The sequence below is a fragment of the Oryctolagus cuniculus genome, chromosome 19 (genome assembly GCF_051225735.1).
Source record: "Oryctolagus cuniculus isolate XC-2025 breed Fujian yellow rabbit chromosome 19, ASM5122573v1, whole genome shotgun sequence".
NCBI lineage: Eukaryota > Metazoa > Chordata > Mammalia > Lagomorpha > Leporidae > Oryctolagus > Oryctolagus cuniculus.
In genome coordinates, this window is record NC_142885.1 from 46,984,624 (window position 1) to 47,009,501 (window position 24,878).

The window sequence follows — 24,878 nt, forward strand, 5'->3', positions numbered from 1 at the left end:
GAAACAGAAAGGTTCAAATTAACTTATTTTGTGGGTGTCAAGATGTCTTTTTTTTCAAGCTGCATGACTAAAGCAGAGCAAGTCAGGTAAGCTATGTGTGTGTGCATGCACCCACAATGTGAACAATCATGTGGTAATAAACAACTGGGGGACTGCAAGCATTAACTCTGTGCTTTTTCTTGTGTTTTGTAACCTGCTTTCTGTGCCACTGAATACCAAGTATTTCTGGTCCTTTTTAAATATATCTCCTCATCATCTACACTAGTGTCTTTACGCACTGCCTACTAACTGTAGGGCAAACTGCAAATGCAAGAAGTCTACAGGAATTCCATTTCCAGAATGCATGTCTGAGGGATGTCATCAATTTCAGAAATACAAATGACCTTCTATCTTGCAATACTCCTGTTCTCCAAACTCTCTCCAAGGAAGAAATTATTTTGATAAATAAATATAAATATCTACAACAAAAATATTCTTTTCAAATAGTCAGTAAGAAATAAATTATATGCTCTCCTTTATGTTATTTTATCTGCTCATGATGTAGATCAACTTAATTATCAATAATACAGAATTTTTGATATGCAATAATAAATTCAGTGATACTTGGCTTTAAACATTTTTATTAAAATTTAATGGTGATTTTGGTTATAAAATATATTTCTCACATTCCAACATACCCAAAAGGATAAATGTAATCTGAAGCATTGGTAGGAGTATAGCATCTGATATATTCTCTAGATTAAATTCATTTAAAAAAATATAGAAGACCTAGAGCCGGCACTGTGGCATAATTGGTAAAGCCACCACCCGCAGTGCTGACATTCTGTATGGGCGCCAATTTGAGTCCCAGCTGCTCCACTTCTAATCGAGCTCTCTGCTGAGGCCTGTGAAAGCAGTAGAAGATAGCCCAAGTCCTTTGGCCCTTGCCCTGCGTGAAAGACCCTAAAGAAGCTTCTGGCTCCTGGCTTCAGATTATCTCAGCTCCAGATTTTGCAGCCATGTGGGGAGTGAACCAGCAAATGGAAGGCCTCTCTCTTTCTGCTTCTGCCTCGCTATACTCTGCCTTTCAAATAAATAAATCTTTCTAAAAGATGGAGAAAAATCTAGGTTTTACCGTCTTATTCCCTGCTTTTGTTTTTGATCATGATCTGCTGTCCACCTAATAAATATATTACATTTACATCATTTATTGGATACGTGTGAAACTTTGTGAAAACTAATATAAAGAGGAAGGAGCTAGTGCTACCTGATGGTTAAGGACTTATAATAATAATAAAATAGTAGTTTTCATAGTAGTTTGTAGAATACTTTGCAAAAATGTTACCAAACTAGAATGGAATGACTAAAATGAACTTACAAAAAGAGAGATGAGACTTAAACTTTACATACCTATTTATCTAAATATTGCTAATTAATGCAGGTCCATAGCAAGTTATCTATTTTGATCAAAACTTATCCATTTCATGTTGGTGATTACATTTAGTGCATCTCATTTGTACAAGCATCTCAGTTTCATACTCTGCTGTATTGTTTTAAGTTAACTTCTGCAATGAAAAATTAAACACAATAAGCAAAATAAAGTGATCCAGAAACAAACAGAACTGAAATGCTACATAGAAAATTGCTGTGGAATATCATAATGCACATTAGCATAGTAAATGTTCTAAATTAATAAATATAGATATTGTGAATTCTGAAACTTATTTTAGGTGGTATCCTAACTAATAACCCCTCTAATTATGTTGACAAATGTTTAATTGTATAATAAGTTTAGATTTTTAAAAAATATTTATTTATTTATTTGACAGGTAGAGTTACAGACAGTGAGAGAGAGTGAGAGAGAGAAAGGTCTTCCTTCCGTTGGTTCACTCCCCAAATGGCCACAACGGTTGGAGCTGTGACAATCCGAAACCAGGAGCCAGGTGCTTCCTCTTGGTCTCCCAAGCACTTGGGCCATCCTCTACTGCCATCCCAGGCCACAGCAGAGAGCTAGACTAGAGGAGGAGCAACTGCCCATATGGGATGCTAGCGCCACGGGTGGAGGATGAACCTAGTGTGCCACAGCGCCAACCCCTAGATTTTTAAGCTAATGCTAAACTAGCATCTATAATCTATGCTTTTAAATTATTTGATTATTTATTTATATTTATTCAGAAGGTAAAAAGAGAGGAGAGAGAGACTGAACCAGAGACAATAAGACAGAGAAAGGCAGAGACAGAAATCTTCCATCTGTTGGTTCACTCTTAAAGTGCTTGCAACAGCTACAATAGGGCCAAGCCAAAGCCAGTAGCCTGGAATTCAATCCAGTTCTCCCATGAGGGTGCAGGGACCCATGTCCTTGAGCCATCACTGCTGTTTCACATGATGTGCATTATGGGAAACTGGAATCAGAACTGGTACTCTGATATGGAACGTGGCATCCCAGTAGCATCTTAACTGCTCTGCCAAACACCTGTCCCTGCAAGCTATGCTGATCTCCAGTCCATTCATAAGTGTTTGTTGCGCACCACTAACAATGTATACCAATCCATTTGTGTATGAAATTGACCAGGAAACTATTCAATGAATCCTACCAAAAAGTTATTCATTCAATTATCTCTCCCAAAGAGGACATATCAAAGTTAATGCTCAGTACCTCAGAATGTGGTTTTATATGGAAATAGGGTCTTTCTAGATGCTATTTTGCTGTAATGAGGCCATTATTGTGGTCTCTGATCCCATATGACTATTGTACTTAAAAATAGCCTGGTGTGGTGGTGAGGCGTGTTGTAGCCTTGTAGGTAAAGCTGCTGTCTGCAAGGCCAGCATCCCATATGGGAACCTCTCAGTGTCCTGACTGGTCCAGTTTCCATCCAGCTCCCTTCTGATGCCCTGGGAAAAGCAGTGCAGAATGGCCTAGGTGCTACCAACCACATAGGAGACCTGGTAAACACCTGGCTCCTAGCTTCTGGTTTCTGCCTGGCCCTGCCCCAGCTGTTGTAGCCATCTGGGGAGTGAAGCAGCATTGAAGGTTTCTCTCTGTCTCTCCATGTCTCTCACTGTGTAACCCTTACTTTCAAAATAAATAAATAAATCTTTAAAACACAGTGATGGGGAGGGGACTGAGATGCTGCGAATGTTGCACAAGAGAGAAATCCATGTGAAGGTGAAGACAGAGTAAATTGTAAGTGAATACACCCTGCTTAGTAACATGAAAGGTTATATTTAGAAATTTTAGGAGTAAAATCACAGGTGAAATTGTGCAGGCCTAAATCTAGCTTAGGAAAAAGAATGTAAATAATTCTTATTATCAGGTATTAGGAAATTTTGACTCTTTGCAGGCAGGTAAATATCAATAGGGAACTCTATGATGTTTGAATAGAGTGGCTTAAGCTTAAAAACCTTCTACATTCGGCGCCGCGGCTCACTAGGCTAATCCTCCGCCTTGCGGCGCCTGCACACCAGGTTCTAGTCCTGGTCGGGGCACCGGATTCTGTCCCGGTTGCTCCTCTTCCAGGCCAGCTCTCTGCTGTGGCCCAGGAGTGCAGTGGAGGATGGCCCAAGTCCTTGGGCCCTGCACCCCATGGGAGACCAGGATAAGTACCTGGCTCCTGCCATCGCATCAGCGCAGTGCGCCGGCCACAGCACACCAGCCGCGGCGGCCATTAGAGGGTGAACCAATGGCAAAAGGAAGACCTTTCTCTCTGTCTCTCTCTGTCACTGTCCACTCTGCCTGTCAAAAAAAAACCTCCTACAATTCACAATTGATGTCAAAAATATTTGATCATCCCAGAACACTGATAAAATAAAAAATACAGTGAATCTCTGCTACCATGAAATATTATGCTCATTGAATTTGTTTTTTTTTCAAGATTTATTTTATTTATTTGAAAGACAGAGTTTTATTTATTTTATTTATTTGAACAGAGAGGTAGAGAGAGAGAGAGGGAGGTCTTCCATCCACTGGTTCAGTCCCTAGATGGCCACAACCACCGGAGCTGTGCACAACTGAAGCCAAGAGCCAGAAGCTTCCTCCAGGTCTCCCAAATGGGTACAGGGGCCCAAAGACTTAAGCCATCTTACTGCTTTCCCAGGCCACAGCAGAGAGCTGGATCAGAAGAGATGCAGCTAGACTCGAACTGGAGCCAATATGGGATGTTGGCACTTCAGGTCAGGGCTTTAACCCATTGTGCCACAGCATTGGCCCCTCACCCACTGAATGGAGGATATCGTCTTGAATGTGAATATGAGGGGATTGTAGCTTAAACCAGTGACATGGATAGAGGATGGGTAATTTAGCATTTATATTTGATGAAGAAATGGTGAGAGCTGTTGGTAGATTAAAGGCAAGAAGTAAATAAAATATGTAGTGATGTATCTGGAGACACCAAAAATAGAAGTATATATTTTAATCACATAAGGAAGAAATATTTATTGAGAGAAAACTACCATAATTTGAATCTTATGATAAAGGATAATTTTCAAATCTCATATTTGAAGCCAAATGAAATTCACATATCAATCTTATGGCAATAAATTTATCTTATTATTTTAAGAAAAACCATAAAGAATGAGCTGATTTGAATGCCTAACCACAAATATTTTTGAAAACTACCAAGCTGGTATGGTGAGCAAAGATAATTTATTCAAAAGGTATGTGAACTTTGACCCAAATTATTCTAATTTGAGAATGGATTTTGTATTGCAGTTTGCAAAACCAGCAAAAATTTCTTGTTTCAAACTCTCCATTGAGGGTTCTTCTCCTGAAAGTCTGGCATTGACCATAAATTGGAAGAAAGGGCCAAATGTAACAGACATGACTTCTCATCTGCATCTGCTGTAAGTGACGCACATGTGTTTCTGGTAGGTCAGAGATCAGATGTTACCATCCACCATGACATAGAGGCTGTGACTTAAGAAATGTAGAAAATGAATCGTTAGACTTCTAGTGCCATGAGCATAAAGACAGCCTACTCTTTGGAGTGGTAAAGAAAAATTTCCAGCTTCCACATCCAGTTTCAAGGAGAAGCACAAAAAAGTTTAATATGGGAATTTATGTGAAGTTTAAAAATCAGTATATTCTTTTAAAATTTTATAAGTTGAAGAAAAAAGAAGCTAAAATTATTGTCCTTAAGAATTCTATTGATGGCCGGTGCCGTGGCTCACTTGGGTAATCCTCTGCCTGTGGCGCTGGCACCTTGGGTTCTGTCCTGGTTGCCCCTCTTCCAGTCCAGCTCTCTGCTGTGGCCTTGGAAGGCAGTGGAGGATGGCCCAAGTACTTGGGCTCTGCACCCGCATGGGAGAGCAGGAGGAAGCACCTAGCTCCTGGCTTCAGATCCGCACAGTGCCGGCCATAGTGGCCATTTACGGAGTGAATCAATGGAAGGAAGACCTTTCTCTCTCTCTCTCTCTCTCACTGTCTAACTCTGCCTATCAAAAAAAAGAATTCTACTGATGGGGCCAGTGTTGCTGTGTAGTAGGTTAAGTCTCTGCCTTACGACACCAGTATCCCCTATGGCCACCAGTTCAAAACCTGGTTGCACTTCTTCTGATCTAGCTCCTTGCTAAAGCACCTGGGAAAGCAGCAGAGAATAGCACAAGTCCTTGGGCCCCTGTACACACGTGGGAGACCTGGAAGAAGCTCCTGTCTCCTGGTTTCAGATTGGCCCAGTTCTGGCCATTGCGACCATTTAGGGAGTGAACCAGCAATCAGTCTCTCTCTCTCTCTCTCTCTGTCTTTCCTCCTCTCTGTGTAACTCTGCCTTTCAAATAATAATAATAAAAACTTGTAAAAAAAGAATTCTAACTGTTTATCTTTAGTTTAACTTTATCTTAGGATACATTTTTATTGATTTTTATTTATATAGAGAGAAAATGGACTTCAAGTATTTCATAGATAGAATTCTAAAATAACCATACTCCCTTCTCTTCCCTCAACCCTCTCTTTTTCCCTTTCTTTTCCTTTCCTTTTTTCTCCTTTAATGTTTTCAATAAGGTAATTTCAATGTACTTTGTAATCACACGAATTACTAACCGTAGCATTCAACAAGTAAAAAGCAGAAAGTCGAGGCTGGCACCATAGTTCACTTGATTAATCCTCCACCTGTGGCACTGGCATTCCATATAGGCACCGGGTTCTAGTCCTGGTTGCTCCTCTTCCAGTCCAGCTCTCTGCAGTGGCCTGGGAGGGCAATGGAGGATGGCCCAAGTGCTTGGGCCCTACACCCACATGGGAGACCAGGAAGAAGCACGTGGCTCCTGGCTTTGGATCAGAGCAGAACCAGCCATAGCAGCCATTTTGGGAGTGAACCAACGGAAGGAAAACCTTTCTCTCTGTCTCTCTCTCTCACTGTCTATAATTCTACCTGTCAAAGTAAAAAAAAAGGCAGAAATTCCACAGTTCTAGAGTAGTATAGACAGGGCTAAAAACAATAAGTAGCAATTCTATTGGTAATCAAAATATTTATGCTTTTAAGTTAAGCACATTTATCTTCTCATGTTAGATAATCTCCTAACCTGGTGCAGACTAAGAAAATATGCCTGTTAAAGGTGAGCCTGTGTTATGCTTCCAGTTCTTTTCATCATCATTATTAACTGACCTTTGTTGGCATTTCAGTTTTCAGAAGAAATGGGAGTAAGTTAAAGCAGCAGTTAGAAAACATGGTCTCTGCAATGCCTCTCCTTATTCACAGGACACTAAATTCCCCTGTGTGTTTCTAAATCCGGTGTCACTCTGAATTTCATTATTTTTTTTTATTTGTCCGTGCACTGGTTTATGTTTTAGTCTATAGAGATCATAACAAATCTCTACTATTTGATGAGACATACTAGCACACACACTATTTGGTAAGAAATTAATTTATGCTTTTGTATATGTTGTCTGAAAATTGAAAATTAAAATCTTATTTTTACTGTGTTAAATGATATTGCAAATTTTCTTTGGGGATTGTACAGTACACAAAGTCAATTTATTGTAAAATCTTGTGTTTATGCAGATACACATTCATACAGTTACAAGTGCCCTGGTTAAAATTAGCATATAATAATTGCATCATGTCTTATAATTTGAAACCCTCCTGTAGATAATGATAAAATCAAAAGAAAAAAAAATCATGGGGAAATCAATCATGCTTGATCCAAGGTGTTTTTATATCCTCCAGCTTGTGGTCTAATATAAAAAGTCTCACTAGCTTTGCCTTCCATTATTGTAATGCCAGTAATTCTAAACTATACAAATATGTATTATGTTGTAGTTGATCATAATTAATCATGTATAACCAATTTATTTAAATGTTATAGTACATATCTGTTGCATTATTATTTCAAAGTTTATGAGGAGATTTGAAGCACAAGGTAAAGAGTAATCCCTTCTATTCACTCTTCCGTCACTTTTTCACTCACGATCTCATTCCTTGTTTTCTGTGTGTGTTTAAGATTTATTTCTTTATTTGAAAGTCAGAGTTACAGAAAGGCAGAGGTAGAGACAGAGAGAGAGGTCTTCCATCCGCTGGTTCACTCCCCAGATGGGAGTGAACAGCAATGGCTGAAGCTGTGCCGATCCCAAGGACTTAGGCCATCTTCTACTGCTTTCCCAGGCCATAACAGAAAGTTGAATCAGAAGTGGAGCAGCCGGGTTTCAAAGAGGTTCCCATATGGGATGCCAGCACCACAGGCAGTGGCTTTACCCACTACGCCACAGTGCCAGCCCCTTATTTCTTGTTCTTTAAACAAAAAAAAAAAAAACGTTTTTTGAATGTTTACTATGTACCAACCATTATGCCAAGTTCAGGATGATTAAGATTGAATCATGCAGGTATTGTTCTTGGGGTGGAAAGGACAAATATGTGTTTGATATAGGGAAAGTGGGCCCTATGTGTTATAGTTCATTAAGTAGTCTTCAAAAGTTTTCTAAGTAGAATTTTTTTACATTCTCAGTTATTCACAAATATTTTGAAAATACTGTGTAGGAATGTGTAGACAGTGGTCTGGGTGTTCCTCTTCCAATCCAGCTCCTTGCACATGGGAAAGCAGGGGAAGATGACCCAAGTTCTTGACTTGTGCCCCTGCACCCATACTGGAGACTCAGGTGGAGTCCCAGGCTCCTGACTGTGGCCTGGCACACTCCTGCCATTGTGGCCATTTAGGGCACAAACCAGTGGATAGAGGATCTCTCCTTCTTTCTATAATTCTGCCTTTCAAATACACAATTCTCAAAAAAATGTGTAGACAAGATCACACACATAGCTATTTTATTTAATTTGTGTTTTATGAATGAAACATCTGTGGAGAAATGCAAAAGTTAAGAGCATTGTTGCTATAGTCAAACTGCTTGGTTTGCATTGAGACAGTTAGTGATACTAGATGTTGAGTTTCATTTTTGCCATGTTTCAAAGTGAAGAATAATATGTTTATCATAAGCATATAAATTGCTTGATCTTGTTTATCTTCTAAAATGCAATGAGAAAATCTGTATCTCCTCCCCAAAACAAGATATTCTGCATTTCCTACCTCTGTTAAATATAGCTCTTTGTATCCAGTTAGGAGATTCAGGTCTTTGGACTCCTTACTCCTTGTGCCCTGTGTGGCAGTCTGGGAGATCCTGTGGCTGCAGCAACCAGAGTGATGAACAGCCTTCAAAGCCAAGCCCAGGTCTCTGGAGAAAAGAATGCAGGAGATGTCCTTCATCTTGAAATACTTCCAAGACCCAGCTCAGACCTGGTTATTCTATCCCTTTGAGAACTTTCCTATCACTTTCTGAGCACTACTAGTCATTTGCTCTGATGGGCTACCATTACACTCTGGGATAGCCCTAGTTTTCAGTGTTTACCCTGTATGGTAAAGAAGTGCTAATATACCTAGCTTGTCAGTTGTACATGAGAAGTAGCATGCTTCTTTTGGTTTTAGTTCAATACCAGGTAGCATGCATTAGTAATTATTCTGTAAGAGACTTCCGACTGCATAGCTTTACATTGCTCATCATTCAGTTTCCTATTTTGTCTAGATGACAATATAGTAAGAACAAGTTTTTTAAAAAAGAATTGAGTTGATTTTTTGGGGGCTGAATTGAATGAATGTGTTCAATTAGGTAGATATAGCTCTATTTTGAATAATAGCTGTACTAAGCTGGCTTCAACTGATAGCTGTTTTCCATGGCCTATAGGCATTTTGATTGATTTTTACAATTCATGGGTTCTTTAAACTTGCTGAACACAATTCTTTCTCTACATACATCAAAGGACACTCACTGTGTTTCATGATCTCAATTGATTGTTTTGACTTCTAATCCTCATGGAAGGGTTCCAATCATTTTCCTGACTCCTAACGTCTTTTATTTTTGTTAGTTCATATCCCTTGTTCATTTTACTTTCCAAACTAAATGAAACAAAATACTTCAAATGCTAAATTTAAAAATGGGGTAACTTACATATGTATCTTTTCTCCTTATATCTTGCCTCTAGGTTTTTCTGATGCTTCTGCTTGAATAAGGTCTTTGACAGTCTAAAAACTGTATACTCCCAATTCCTACAAGCACTTTCTGATAAACATAGCAAACATGCAATGTCCATAATGTTTCTCAGACACTTGCTGATTTAAGTGCTCATTTCTGGAAACTGTTTTCAAATGTCCCCATATCTCATATACATGACTAGACACAGAAAAAGTGAAAATAACTGTTACCTGAAAAGGAGAAAATATGGCATTGTGTGGAAAAGAATCATTTTAAAATTGCTGTGGAATTTCACTTACAGAAAAATTGAAAAAAGAAGAAATATAATTCCTATAAATCCTTCATCTACATTACCCAAATTTAAACATTTTATGAAGTGATATTTGATATGTCATTCTCTCATTTTCTATAAAATCTATACTTTACACTCTCAGAAAATGTTACTGAAATTATACCATTTACCCCAAAATTACTCACTGTGACTTTCTATTACTAACTTTAATAAACCATAAAATCAGAATATTAACATTTACATAATCCTACTGCTATTAATTATCTACATCTTTCTCTTCTATAATATATAAATACATGCTTTTGTATTTAACTACAGATATGCATATATATTGTGTATATATATATATATATCATCAGTATTTCTGTATCTTTAGCTTTTAAGAGACTTTTTCAACATAGCATTAAGTTTGTATTTCTGCTCTTTAATTTACACCTATCATTTTAGAACATGGATATTTCTAGATGTTATGGTAAGCACATTTTATCTATTGATGAGTTAATAGTTACAAGTTTTCCTAGTTTCAAGTATTATTTCAGATTCAAAATCTTTCTATTTTGCTCAACAATTAACACAAGGTAAGAGGGCTTTGGTATCTTGCCCTATATGATACATTCTATAAGAATCAGAATCAGGAATTCAGACTCACATATACTGATGATAGATTTCAACCCATTAATACTCCTTCTGTTTTCTTCCTATATCCTTCTTCCTTTCAACTAGATTCAGTGGTTTTCAGGGATAGAATGTTGATCTGAAACTTTTTGCTTTCTTCCAAAGTATATGTTTAAAATTATCTGAATAAGATGATTTTACCGTATTTCTTCTCAGATTTTAAGAAGCAGTCAGTGGCAGATTTTTACTTTTTTCTCTTTTATGCAAAAGTACTGTTATTATCACCATCTCAGTACTACAAAATGAATAATTTGTTTGCTAATAATTCTATTTTCTACTTCTCTCACCTTGCAAATGATCAAAAATTTATTTTGTCTTCCCTTCTCAAACAACAGCAATTGCCTCCTTTTCTGAATGGCTCTGACCACTACCTTTCACAAACACAAGACTGCCTTGCGCTTGACCCTTTGGGGTTTCTTAAAATATCTCAAAAAGAGAAATCCGTGTTCATATTTTTCTCGTGTGTTTTTGCCTTAAATACTTCCATAAGTAACACTACTTAAAAATAATTCAAGCAATATACTGAGTTTTTTATACAGCATTACACATTCCTCAGATGTGAGACATACTTATCAATGGTGACAAATTACTAAAACCTCAGGGAGCTTGAGAAATCAAAGTCATGATTCAAAAAACCAGTAAATATAACCTAGTAAAATAAACAAATAAAAACAAAATGATCCAGAATTTAAAAACACTTTCCCATAAACTCATTAATGTCTTCTTCCATTTGCTTAACCTTTCAATTTAGAGGAAAGTGCTTCAAAAATCAATACAATGTTAAGTTTATTTTGTTGCCAAAATTTTAAAAATCTATGCAGAGAAGGGTCTTCACAAGGCTCATGAGATATGTGTCTTTGAACCAAAAATGTTATTTTTTATTCCATTTCTCCATGAATATTTTGAAATACCCTCATACACACACACACCATACTTAAGTATAATGTGATTATTTACTACATACTATGGCATATTTCAAGCACTTGGGAGCCATATGTTTATTCACACAGCCAACATTTCTAGGGAAAAAAAAGAAAACAAGCAAATAAATAAACTGGATATTCAGAAAGTGTCATTGTTGGGAGAAATTTTGTTGGCATTTCTCCAGTATCTGCCCAGGTTGGGCCTTGTGAGCAAAATATATGTTTTGAATTGCAAACGACATTAGAAGCTGGAGATGGCATTTCCTGCAGAATAGATTTAGAGAAATATTTCCTCCTGGAAATGTCCATGGTGGTAAAGTTCTCCCTGTTTTTTTTTCCAGAGGCATTTGCTTATATTTCAGGATAATAAACCTAGACGTGTCTCTCATTCCCTTCAGGAGAAGACTTACTCACATTCCAAAGAAATGACTCATCCTTCTCTCAAGATTGAGGTTGGGTAGTTTCACAGGCAGCCAGGTAAAATCATAGGGTTTCTTACTTTCATACTTCTGCACAAAACTCACTGCTCATACATGTAAATCTCTAGTCCTCATAAGTTTATTTCTGAGAATCAAGGTGTGAAGAATGAATATAGGAAACTGATTGAGCAACTCTTTTTGATACTGTGCCTGTGACCTACCTTTTAAAATATTTTTAAAGATTATTTATTTCAAAGGCAAAGTTGCAGACAGAAAGGGAACAGAGAGAAAGAGACAGACAGAGACAGAGAAGTCTTCCATTCAACAGTTCACTCCACAAATCTCTGCACAGCCTAGGGCGAGCCAGGCCAAAACCAGGAGCCTGGAACTCCATCATGGCCTTTCAGGAGGGAGGCAGGGGAAAATGACTTGTGTCATCTACTGATTTCCCAGGTGCATTAGCAGGAAGTTCCATTGGAAGTGGAGCAGCCAGGATTTGAACTGGTGTCCCTATGAGATGCTGGCACTACAGGTGATAACTTAACCCACTGCACCACAATGCTAGCCCCATGTGGCCTATTTTTGATTCAAGTATCTCAATCTGTTGTGTGTGTGTGTGTGTGTGTGTGTAACACCCTAAAAATCTAGTCATCTTGAAAACAAGGTAAAAATCTCAGACACTTCTGACTTTCTATTTTAATAATCATATGTACTAGACAAAAATTTGATGAAGATAAATGGAAACTTATGGAGAGGTGGATGGAAAAGACATGTTTAAAAAAAGCCTCTCTGCCACTGAAGTGGATACCTGGAGATGTGAAGGTGTCATTAATGGAAAGAAAATTTTCCTTAAAAATGAGAAGCAAATGAAGTATTCATGGAACAATTAGAAAACCCTTGCATTGACTAAGTTTAAAGAGTTGTAGAGGGATACAGATGTGGAGGTGGGGAGCAGCCAGCTCAGGCAGGTGTGGTCACTAATATATGATTACACTGAAGAAATTAGTGGAGGCTTAAATGTGGGTTTTCATTAATAATTTGGTTCAAGATACAGTAATTTCGATATTTTACAAATGGAAAGGGTACATGAACATTGGTTTTATAAGGCTGTAGTTGAAAGAGGAATCTTGGTATTGAGAAAAATTAGCCTGCATATAATATGTAAAACCAAGGATAATATCTGTTCACCTAAGGAGTTGGGATGGACAAAGAAATCTATTCAGAGCAATTGAGGAATAGTGATAGGAATAAAAATAAAGTGTGTTATGGTGTACAACACAGGGTAGGTTGCCACATGCCTTTGTACTAATGGCTAGTGTTAACAGAAGGGTGCCTGCCATCAGGCAATGTGGAAGTCATGGGTGAAATTCGTAAGAACCATTTCCTTGAGGTGATTGGGATAGTAGTTAATAGAAGTGACAGACAAGTAAGAACACATAGATGCTGAGTATCTTCAGGTCCTTCAATTTTTTTTTCCCACATAAAGGTGCAGAAAATAAAGTTGAGATATGCAGATCTGAGTGAATTTCTACAGAACTGTTTTCTTCAAGTTGAGGTTTTTAAAGAGTAAGAGGGACTATCGTTGACATTTGATCCTTGACAACTGAAGTATCATTTCTGGAATGCTGATTCAGAAAAATAATAACCTTTTATCTATCTTTAATCCCTTTGTGAAATCAGAAAGTATTTTGTACTTCCGAAGAGCTATGTAAGAATAAACTATGTTTAACTATGAGAATGCACATTCATATGACAGGAACTATATATAAAGATTCACTTCACCAATTTATACTAAAACAAAAATAAAATAAAACCACTGAATAAATAATGTATCCAGGGAAATTACAATAAGCGGTACAATATGCCCACTTTAGTTTCAAAATAGAATTGATTTTTTAATTTTAACATAGAAAAACTTGTATGAGAATAAGTGGCAATGCTATCAGATCATAATAGGCTATCAAAATTAACTTATTTTTGAACTCCATTTTCCACAAACATTTCAAATACACTCATACGCACACACATCAATTTTCTTCAATGAATTATTACTATTCTAAATTTTTCTGACATATTTGTTCATGAACCTTTCATGTAACGATTCACCTACATAACACTGAGAGGTCTAGCTTGTGTTTCTATAAATGCATGCATAATAGCTCACATCCATATCCACCTCACATTTTTTCTCCAGCTGAAAAAATATGCACAACATAGAGTGAAAAAACAAATATTTAAAAATTAAAGTATGACTAGCCCCTCAAAGTCACATTAGAATATTAATTTTCCAAGCTTTAATCATACATGATTGACAAGTAAACATTGTATATATGTAAAATGTAGGATGTGATGATTTATGTATGCATAGCAAAATCATTACCAGAGTCAAAGTAATTAACATATTCATTACCTCACATAGTCACTCCTCTTTGTTTCTGTGATAATAGTTACAATCTCTCTTAACAAATTTCAAGTATAAACTACATTAATGTTAACTATAGCTACCACGCTATGCATTAGATTTCCCAGTCTCATTGCTCTTTTTTTTTTTTTTTTTTTTTTTTTTTTTTTTTTTTTTTTGACAGGCAGAGTGGACAGTGAGAGAGAAAGACAGAGAGAAAAGTCTTCATTTTCCATTGATTCACCCCCAAGTGGCCGCTGCGGCCGGTGTGCTGCGGCCGGTGTGCTGCAGCCAGCGCACCACACTGATCCGAAGCCAGGAGCCAGGTGCTTCTCCTGGTCTCCCATGCGGGTGCAGGTCCCAAGGACTTGGGCCATCCTCCACTGCACTCCCGGGCCACAGCAGAGAGCTGGACTGGAAGAGGAGCAACTGGAACAGAACCGGCACCCCAACCGGGACTAGAACCCAGGGTGCCAGCACCACAGGTGGAGGATTAGCCTATTGAGCTGCAGTGCCGGCCTCTCATTGCTCTTATCACTGGAAATTTGTGACTTTTGATGGAAATCTCATTTTCCCCTCTCTCCAATATTATTAACTATATTTTGTTCTGATTCTGTAAGCTCAAAATTTTTTATATTCCATAAATATGTGATATCATGAAGTATTTTTATGTTTGGCTAACATTGCCTATTGCAATTTGCTTTGAGTCTATCCATATTGCTGCAAATAGCAGCATATTCTTCCTATTGAATGATGGATGATACTCCATTACACACACACACATGTGTGTCTATCTCATTTTCTTTACCAACTCATCTATTGATGATCATTTAGTTTGTTTACTTATATAAATTATTGTGCATAAAGCTGCTATGAAACATGAGAGTGTTGATATATATTTAAGGTACTGATATCATTTCTTTTGAATATGTGCCAGAAATGGAATTGTAGGGTCCTATGGCAGTTTTATTTGGGGAAATCTTACTATTTTTTTATAATAATTATAGTAATTTATACTTCCATCAACTATGTAACCCTATTTATTTATGAAATGGATTGTCCATCATAGTTATTTATATTTGTTTTTATTCTTGCACAAATACACATTATGATTTTTTATTGTATAAAGTGGTCAGTGAAATGATCTTTTTTATGTTTATCAAATAAATTATCTTTGCAAAATATCAATAAATATAATAAATATTTAAGCTTTATTACACAATCATATTTTGGCATTTTATATTTTGAAATTATAAATATTAGAAATTTTTAAAAATGTATTTATTTACCCAAAATGCAGAGTTACAGAGAGGCAGAGGCAGAGGACAAGAGAGAGAAAGATATTCTCCATCTACTGATTCACTCCCCAAATGGCAATAATGGTCAGAGCTGAATCAGGTCAAAGCCAGGAGCCAGGAGCTTCTTCTGAGTCACCCACATGGGTGCAGGGGCCCAAACACTTGGGCTATGTTCCACTGCTTTCCCAGGCACAATAGCAGGGAACTCGATCAGAAGTGGAACAGCTGGGACTCAAACCAGCTCCTTTATTTGATGTTGGTGTTGCAAGCTGTGGCTTTACTCACTATGCAACAGCACCAGCCCCAGATTAGGAATCTGATCTCTTGATGTTTCAGCATTCAAGATTATGGCACTCAACATTGTCTTTGGGCTCATACCATTTAGGGTATCCAGTAACAATTTATTGTTGCTAGGGTTATTTTTAACACTTTGGGCTTCTAACCTTTATACTAAGGTTGATTTTACTTATATTTTCATATAAGAAAGAATCCTTTCTTTTTTGTCAAATAATGTAATGCTTTATTTAATCACCAAAAATAACATGTTATAGAAAGGGAACTATAATATTACACAGCAAAGTATGGCTATAAAACCTCAAACTAGATGGGAATGCTTAATTTAGGTCACCAAAAGTAATGTCTCCCAGAGATGCAATCAAGACAAAGCAAAGGTATAACTGCACATTTGCCATCAATAGCAATTCCCTCTGAAATATTTGAGATTATATTTTGGCCTCGGGTACAAACTAATTTTTTTTAACTTTTATTTAATGAATATAAATTTCCAAAGTACAGCTTATGGATTATAATGGCTTCCCCCCCATAACATCCCTCCCACCCGCTACCCTCCCCTTTCCCACTCCCTCTCCCCTTCCATTCACATCAAGATTCATTTTTGATTCTCTTTATATACAGAAGATCAGTTTAGCATATATTAAGTAAAGATTTCAACAGTTTGCTCCCACACAGAAACATAAAGTGAAAAATACTGTTTGAGTACTAGTTATAGCATTAAATCTCAATGTACAGCACACTAAGGACAGAGATCCTACATGAGGAGTAAGTGCACAGTGATTCCTGTTGTTGACTTAACAAATTGACACTCTTGTTTATGGCATCAGTAATCACCCTAGGCTCTTGTCATGAGCTGTCAAGGCTATGGAAGCCCCCTGAGTTCACCGACTCTGATCATATTTAGACAAGGACATGGTCAAAGTGGAAGTTCTCTCCTCCCTTCAGAGAAAGGTACCTCCTTCTTTGATGACCCGTTCTTTCCACTGGGATCTCTCTTGCAGAGATCTTTCATTTAGGTTTTTTTTTCCCCAGAGTGTCTTGGCTTTCCATGCCTGAAATACTCTCATGGGTTTTCAGCCGGATCCACATGCCTTAAGGGCTGATTCTGAGGCCAGAGTGCTGTTTAGGACAGCTGCCATTCTATGGGTCTGCTGTGTATCTCACTTCCCATGTTGGATCATTCTCTCCCTTTTTTATTCTATCAGCTAGTATTTGCAGACACTAGTCTTGTTTATGTGATCCCTTTGGTTCTTAGTCCTATTATTATGATCAATTGTGAACAGAAATTGATCACCGGGACTAGTGAGATGGCATTGGTACATGCCACCTTGATGGGATTAAATTGGAATCCCCTGGTATGTTTCTAACTCTACCGTTTGAGGTAAGTCAGCTTGAGCATGTCCCAAATTGCACATCTCTTCCCTCTCTAATTCCCCCTCTTATATTTAACAGCGATCACTTTTAAGTTAAGTTTCAGCACTTAATAATTGTGTATTGATCACCAAAGGGGAAACAAACTAATATTTGTTAGAATTATTCAGCCTCATCCCAAGAATAAAAATAGTTGTCAAAAATGTTTTTAATGCTAAAAAGTAACTAAAAAGTTGGTCTTTGCTAACAACTAATTGCAATACGTACCAAAAAAGCCTAATACAAGTATACTTTCATGAACCTTTTGCAGTTAACATGGCTGCTCATTTCTTGCCCTCACAGATGGTGTTTGCAGTGTCAGAGCACGTTCAGGCACACAAGAAGTAAATCTTAACAGAAATAACTACAGTAACTCAAATAACAAGGCCTGCCTCTGCCAGAGCTCCCTGGGTCATCATGGCATTTGCACTCTAAGCGAAGAAGCTTATTGTTACCAGCAACATAATAATAAATTGCCCTGGGGTTCTTGGTGCTGTAGTGTGCCTCACAGGCAGCAATGTAAACTGACTCTGGGAAGAAGTCATTATGGTATTCTGCCAAAAATCTCAGAAAGAGATCAAAGTGCTTCAGTAAAGCCTTCAGATTCTTATGAGAAAAGGATATCTTTCCAAGGATTTCTGGAAGTTTTGCAAACAAGAGCAGCAAATGTTGTGTCCATAAATGTAAGAGGGTGGAAGTGGCTTATCACCTGGTGGGTAGTTGTCAGGAACAAGCTTCCAGAAACAGCCTCATTTATTTCATTAGTTCTTCACCCTTCAAAGCCAGCAAATACACCACTGCCTTCCTTGCTAGCTATGCACAGGTGTCTTCTTTTCCAGGTGCAGGAACAGCTTGGGCATGCTGGTGGACATGTCCAGCTGTCGGCGCTTGGGTGAGGCACTGCTCTCAGACAGCCTGTCACAGTAAGTGCTGTGACGCGTGGATCATCTCAGAGGTTGTAAGGCTTCCGGCTTGGCTTTGCGCCTTTTAGGGGTGGCTGGTTCACCCGCAACTGGCTGACTCTCTGTGGACTGTGGTGTGAATGGATTCAACAGAGGTGGGCTAGGCGACAGCTCCTCCTGGTTCCTATTTGTGGCACTTTCCTTAATTGGAAGAAAAAATTTAGATGAAGTCACCTTTTTATACTGAGCTTGTTCATATGGATAAAGCAAAACCAATGGGAGAATATAATCAAAGGTTATCCTTAAGCCATCCACCATCTCCTTACACAGGTCAACATTCTTTTCTGCTGGGATATAGTGCACATTCATGCTGGCGTGCACCATAGTGTGATGGTGACAAGGCTTCTCGTTGGCAGAAAAGGCTGCATTGATAGCAAAATGCTTCACATAGGATTGCAAAATACTTATGATGTTGGTCTGGCATGGAAGTTTCACCAACCCTTTCCTCCTGTTAATACAGTAACAGTCATCCTCCAGCTGCTTCAGAACTTCAGGGATTTCTAGAGTTACTGTTCTTTCTTCCATTTCTCTCTGTTTGCAGCTCCAGTTCTTCTCTCTCAGCCTTCTCTTCAATACCACTTTCTTCACTTATTTATTCATCCTTTTCTTCCGCACTGTCACCAGAAGAACCGCTTACTGAGTTTTCATCATTTTCTTCAACAGGGAGACTTTTTAAGAGAGTCAATACCAGGCAATCTGCAGCGCTTCTTCTTTCTTCCTGTGCTTCTCAGGCGAACTACAGCTTTTCTTACCAATTTCTGCTGTAATCTGTGATTTTCATGAGTATCATGAAGTGCATGATCTTCCACTGCCCATCTACCCCAGCTTCTATTCCAACCATTAAAATGGATCAGGTATTCTGGGATCTTTCTGCCTTTTTCGTCTTTTCCAACAATAACATCAACAATCTGGATCCGATGGGCAGGGTGTCCCTCTGGAGCCCAGGAGACGCTGGGCTGCCCGGGATAAAGAGAGATTTAATGCGAAAGCTGAGGTTGTAGGTGGCAGGCCATCATCAAGGACGGCCTATGCTGCTGTCGCCTACACAAACTGTCAACCATGCTTGTGAACCCAACCGGCACTCAGGGACTGAAGCGCTACTAGCATCCTTTCATTTTAGCTAACATCACTCATTTTGTCTTTTCTTATAAGGGAGATCTACTGGTGATGAACTCTCTCAGCTTTTGTTGAGCTAGGTAGTAGTTATCGCTCCTTCTTTTATGAAGAACAACATTGACTGGTATTAGATTATTTCTTTCAGCACTTTGGGAATATCATCCTACTCTTAGCCTGCAAGATTTCTCTTGAAAAATCCACCATTAATCTAACACAATTTACCGTGTGTGTGTGTGTGTGTGTCTTTCATTTTTGGGCATTTAACTATCATGTGTTTGGTCAAGTCCTCTTTGGTTGAAATTCTCTGAGGACTTTTATACTTCACATCCCTGGGCAATCATAGCTATCCCAAGATTTGATATTTTTCAGCCATTATGTCTTTCATTAAACTTTCACTTGTTTCTCATTCTCCTCCATCATAGAGTTCTTTTATATATATATATTTTTTCTGGATATTGTTTTGTAAATTCCGTAATCTTTCTTCATCAATTTTTCACGCATTTTTCTCCCTCAGAGGGATAAATTCAATGATGTGACTTTAGTTACAAATTCTTCTGCTCAATCAAGATTTCTTTGAACCTTTTTGCATAATTTTTCATTTAATTCATTACATTTTTAGTTCCAGAATTGCAGTTTGGGTCTATTTTGAGAATTGTATTTCTCATTCTGTTCATGCATTGTCTTCCTAACTTTGTTGCCTATGCTCTCATTTAGTTTTCTTAGGTTCTTTTAGGGTATTATTATGAATTCTTAGTCAAACAATTTTCAAATTTCTTTTCTTTGACATGGACAATATATGAATTATATTTTTTAGTTTGCCACATTTATTATTTTCTTATTCTTTTGATGTATATATTTGTTATATTTTCTTTTGAGGAAGTATTCATCACTTGTAGTTATGAACTTCCTGAGAAAAACACTTTGACCTTTCACCATCCGGTCTTCTTAGGGATTTTTGGAGTTTTCTCTGACTTTTTGTAGGGATATGCCAACTCTACCCTCATGTTTCCTCTTGGGGGGATACTCATAAGGTCTTTTGCCTTTCCCTGATCCAAATGAGCTGTGTGAGATCCTGAGACTTCTATTAGTTTTCACTGACATGGTGCCCTGGTATGCAGAGTTAGGCTGCCTGTCTATGTGGGCTTGAGAGCCATAGGTGAAGACTTACATTTGCATTTCTGGGTGCAAGCATGCAGAGGGAACTGTGTAGGGAGAAAAATGAGGTGAATAAATCACTGGAGGAACCTCTGAGTCAGTTTTGGGAGTTCATGGGTGAAGCATACAAACTATGGGCCTCCTGATGGGATATGTAAAGCCAAGGATTTTATCCCTTTGTGGAGTCTGATTCATCCTTGCTTTGAGTCTCCAACTGTCTTTCCTACTCCCAACCTTTCCTAGTATATGCTCTTGGTGTCACAAAATATTATAAGCAGCTAAAATATGGCAGTAAATTCTGATAGTATCCTTTGGTTTGAAACAGGGCTGAAATCACTTTTTAGTAAGGAAGAATGAATAATGACTTTCTTTTATTGCCTCAAACTATCTCTGATCTGGATTTCCTCTATTTGGTCTTCCAAATCTACTCCACACATTTCTCTTTGTCCAGTGTGCCCTAATTTTAAACAGTATGAAATTCTACAGCAAATTCTCTTGCCTTCTAGATAAGTTTGCTTATCATAAGAAATGTCAACCAGAGCTAAAGTAAATACTCATAGTTCTACCAGTTACAATAACTTTTCTACTTTATGAATCTTCATAGCATTGGATCCACCCACTGTGACATTACGTAAGATCACTACAAAAAATCTTGACTCCCTCAGTATCATATAAGTAATTAACCTATTGACTTATATACTACCTTTTTCCGGGAGGATTATTGAATTACTAGCTAAGAATAAAACTTTAGAAATATGACAGAGTGATATGCTATAGAGAATATTACAAGAAAGAAAAGATGAAAGCGAGAGTGAGGGAATATTGATGAGAGCTGAACATCAGAGAAAGTATATACCATAACATTTGTCTATTCAATTTTATGCAGTCACAAATTTTTCTAAAAAATATCAGAAAAATAAAATATTGCACATCTTGTGATTCATTGTGTCAAAAAAATGGAATATGGCTGGCGCTGCAGCTCACTAGGCTAATACTCTGCCTTGCAGCAACAGCACACTGGGTTCTAGTCCTGCTCGGGGTGCCGGATTCTGTCCTGGTTGCCCCTCTTCCAGGCCAGCTCTCTGCTGTGGCCAGGGAGTGCAGTGGATAATGGCGCAAGTGCTTGGGCCCTGCACCCCATGGAAGACCAGGATAAGTACCTGGCTCCTACCATCGGATCAGTGCAGTGCGCCGGCCACAGCGCTGGCCGCAGCGGCCATTGGAGGGTGAACCAACGGCAAAGGAAGATCTTTCTGTCTGTCTCTCTCTCTCACTGTCCACTCTGCCTGTCAAAAAAAAATGGAATATGACGAAATGCAACTGATCCTGGGACTAAAGTCAGTAGAGATTGTCTAAGATTTTCATTGAAGTCTTGCTAATGCTGCACATCATGTTCAATACATCATTTAATATAAGTTTAATGGGCTTTTGCTTTATTAAAGTTTTGTTTATTGAGTGGTTTAATCTACAGCAACAGCATCAACACAAGATGGTTAATTTACATAAAAATGCTATTCATATACAACAATGCATGTAGAATGCCATTATTGTACAAGTACAACGTGTACAACTACGAGGGAATGGCTGAGGTTAACAGAGGAAAAGGTAATATGATACATATCTTCCTACGGGGGAATATTTTCACATAAATAAATTCATTTAACTCGATATTGACAACTCTTGACCTATACTAAGTGTGAGATTTTATTTTGTTAATTTTTCATTAACTATTGTTATACAATGCCAGTTAAGAAGAGGCTCACAAAAACAATTGTATTACAAGCAGCAAGGGAGAAAAGTAGAGACCTTTTCAGAGGAGATTCAAAGGCGAATGGTGATTTGTGCTTGAAGGAGCCACTTCTCAGTCTGCCTTGAATTGAAGAGATGGTAAAGCTACGTTTCCTCTTGGAAAACTACTGTTTTAAAACTCTACCACCCTGTCAGCTGAGTAAGAAGGTCAGAAAAACTTGATTCACCAAGCCAATGAATGGTAACTTTTAGTTTAAACCTAGCTCTTCTCATTCCTCAGTCTCTGATTTTTGTAATACATATCAATAAAATTTTATGAGCTATTTCTATTAGTATTACTCTGAACATTATTCATGTTTTATTTGTAATACAAATGATTCAACCTTTATTTGTAAATACAAAACACTCAAGTAATGGTGCAACGATCTTACTAAATATTGCCACTTCTCAGTTGATTCCTCCAATGCAAAGTGGCCCTTCAAAAGTAGTTCTGGCAATTCCTACCAAGTGTCCAACTGCTCATTAAGAAAGAAAATGTGTTGCACATATGCTTGTCTTTGACCTTTCTTTTGTAGAACATTTTACACTTAGGGTTTCATTATCTCCTCCAAAATCCTGACAATACTTGGCAAGATCTACAAAATAGTAACTTGATCAGCTTGCCTTGGGGCCACCCAGCAAATCAGTTGCAGCCAAATAAAGGGCAGACCTCAGAAATTTTGATTCTCCCTATTTTTTACTTTACATTATACAAAAATATTTATATGTCAAAAATACAAATTTTCCTTAAGATTTATTCAATACCTCAGTTTGATAAAGAAATTATGCAAAGCAAACTTGAGAAGTTTAACTCAGCTTATAATATTTCAGGTGCTAGAAATATAAGACTAAAGATTATTCAGCTGTTAGCACCAGTAAGGTAGAACTTTCTGAGCCATAGGACTGACACTGTGGAGCAGCACGTCTTGCTGCCTTTTGTTAAACTGCTAACTCATATCAAGATGACTTTTCAAGTCCCTGCTTCTTTGCTTCTGATCCAGCTCTCCATTAATTCACTTGGGAAAGCAGCAAAAGATGGCCCAAGAACTTGGGTCCCTGCCACCTAGAACCCAAGGAGGTAACTGGTGTCCTTGCTATATAGATAATGACTTGAAATAAAAAAGATGAAGTGACTTGTTCAAGGTCACATAACTAATTGCTGAGTACAAGTTAGAGATCCTGACCTTCATTACATAACATTGTAGTTATGGTCTATTTAATAGCTTTCTTTCTTTACAAGAGCAATAAATAGCTTAATCCTTGATCACAAGGATACATCAATCCATCAAGTCAAATATGACACAGCTTATAATGTCCATTTAGGAAAGATGTTTGCCTTATTTGGGTTTACACAGCAAAGAAGTTGAAATAATTAATTTCAAAACTAATCCAGATGAATTACATCTGATGAAAAACAAATATGAAAAAAAGAACAACCTCTAAATATTCTAAGCAGTTAAATCTTAATAATACAATATAGAAACATGCCAAAATGTGTTTTGTGACTAAATGAAAAGAAATTCAAACAACAATAAATATTAATAAGTAAATTGATTCAGCTTTCAGGATAAAAGATCAATATAAATACCCAGTGTATATCTAAATATTGGCAATAACAATTGAAAAGTAATAGAAAAAATAACATTGATGATAGCACTAATAATCTTAGTAGTGAAAACAAAGAAAATATTTGAAATAATTATATTTATCAAATTACAAAAGATTGATGAAAGTAATTTAAGTATACCCAGATAGACAAATATTGGTCCTGTGTTTATGGGCTGAAAATCTACATTGTTAAAGAAGCAATTTTCTCAATAAATATCTATATTCAGTGCAATCACAATCAAAACAACAGCAGATTTTTTTAAATTTCATTTATTCAAAAAGCAGAGATACAAAAAGAAGGAGAGACAGAGAGACAGAGAGAGAGAGAGTCTTCCATCTGCTGGTTCACTCCCGAAATAGTGCAATGGCTGGGGCTGGGCTAGGCCTAAGCCAGGAGCTTCTTCAGGGTTTCCCACATGGATTTTGGGACCCTAGTAATCGAGCCATCTTCTACTGCTTTCCCAGATTCCTTATCAGTGAGGCAGATAGGAAGTGGAGGACATGGGACTTGAACTGGTGCCCATATGGGATGCTAACATTTTAGGCTGAGGCTTAACCCAGTATGCCAAAGCCCCAGCCCCAACAGCAGAGTTTTTGAAGACATTAATAAGCTGATTTAAAGTTTGTATCGTTATATAGAGAATCTACATTAGCCTACCATCTTTTAATAAATTTCTAAAACTAAAATAATCAAGTTAGCATAGAACTGCCAAAAAATAGACATGTGGATTAATAAAACTACTTTAATAGAAACTAATTAATAGACTTCAGATGTAGACTCACAATACATATTCAGCTAATTTTTACAAAGTTAAAAGTACCAATTTTTCAAAATAAATTAAATGAAGTCTTCTAAACAAATCGTGCTAGTTCAATTAAAATTAACATAAAAGTAACTTCACCTCATATCTTGACTGTATATAATATCCAATATTAAATGGATGACAGACCTAAATGGAAAGCCAAACACTATAAAGTTTCCTTAGGAAGTAATAAGAAAGAAAAATAATTTTACAATTGGGTTAGAGGGCAGTTTATTTTTCAATATGACAGAAAAATCATGAACAATGAATCAATAATGAAACACACACTAATAAATGAAGTTGTCAA

At 37.4% G+C, this 24,878-nt stretch overlaps 1 pseudogene; it reads right to left on the reverse strand.

The window, feature by feature from the left end:
- The window catches only part of LOC127491465 (MSL complex subunit 3-like), an 85,698-nt pseudogene that overhangs the window by 55,627 nt on the left and 5,193 nt on the right, over window positions 1-24,878 (reverse strand).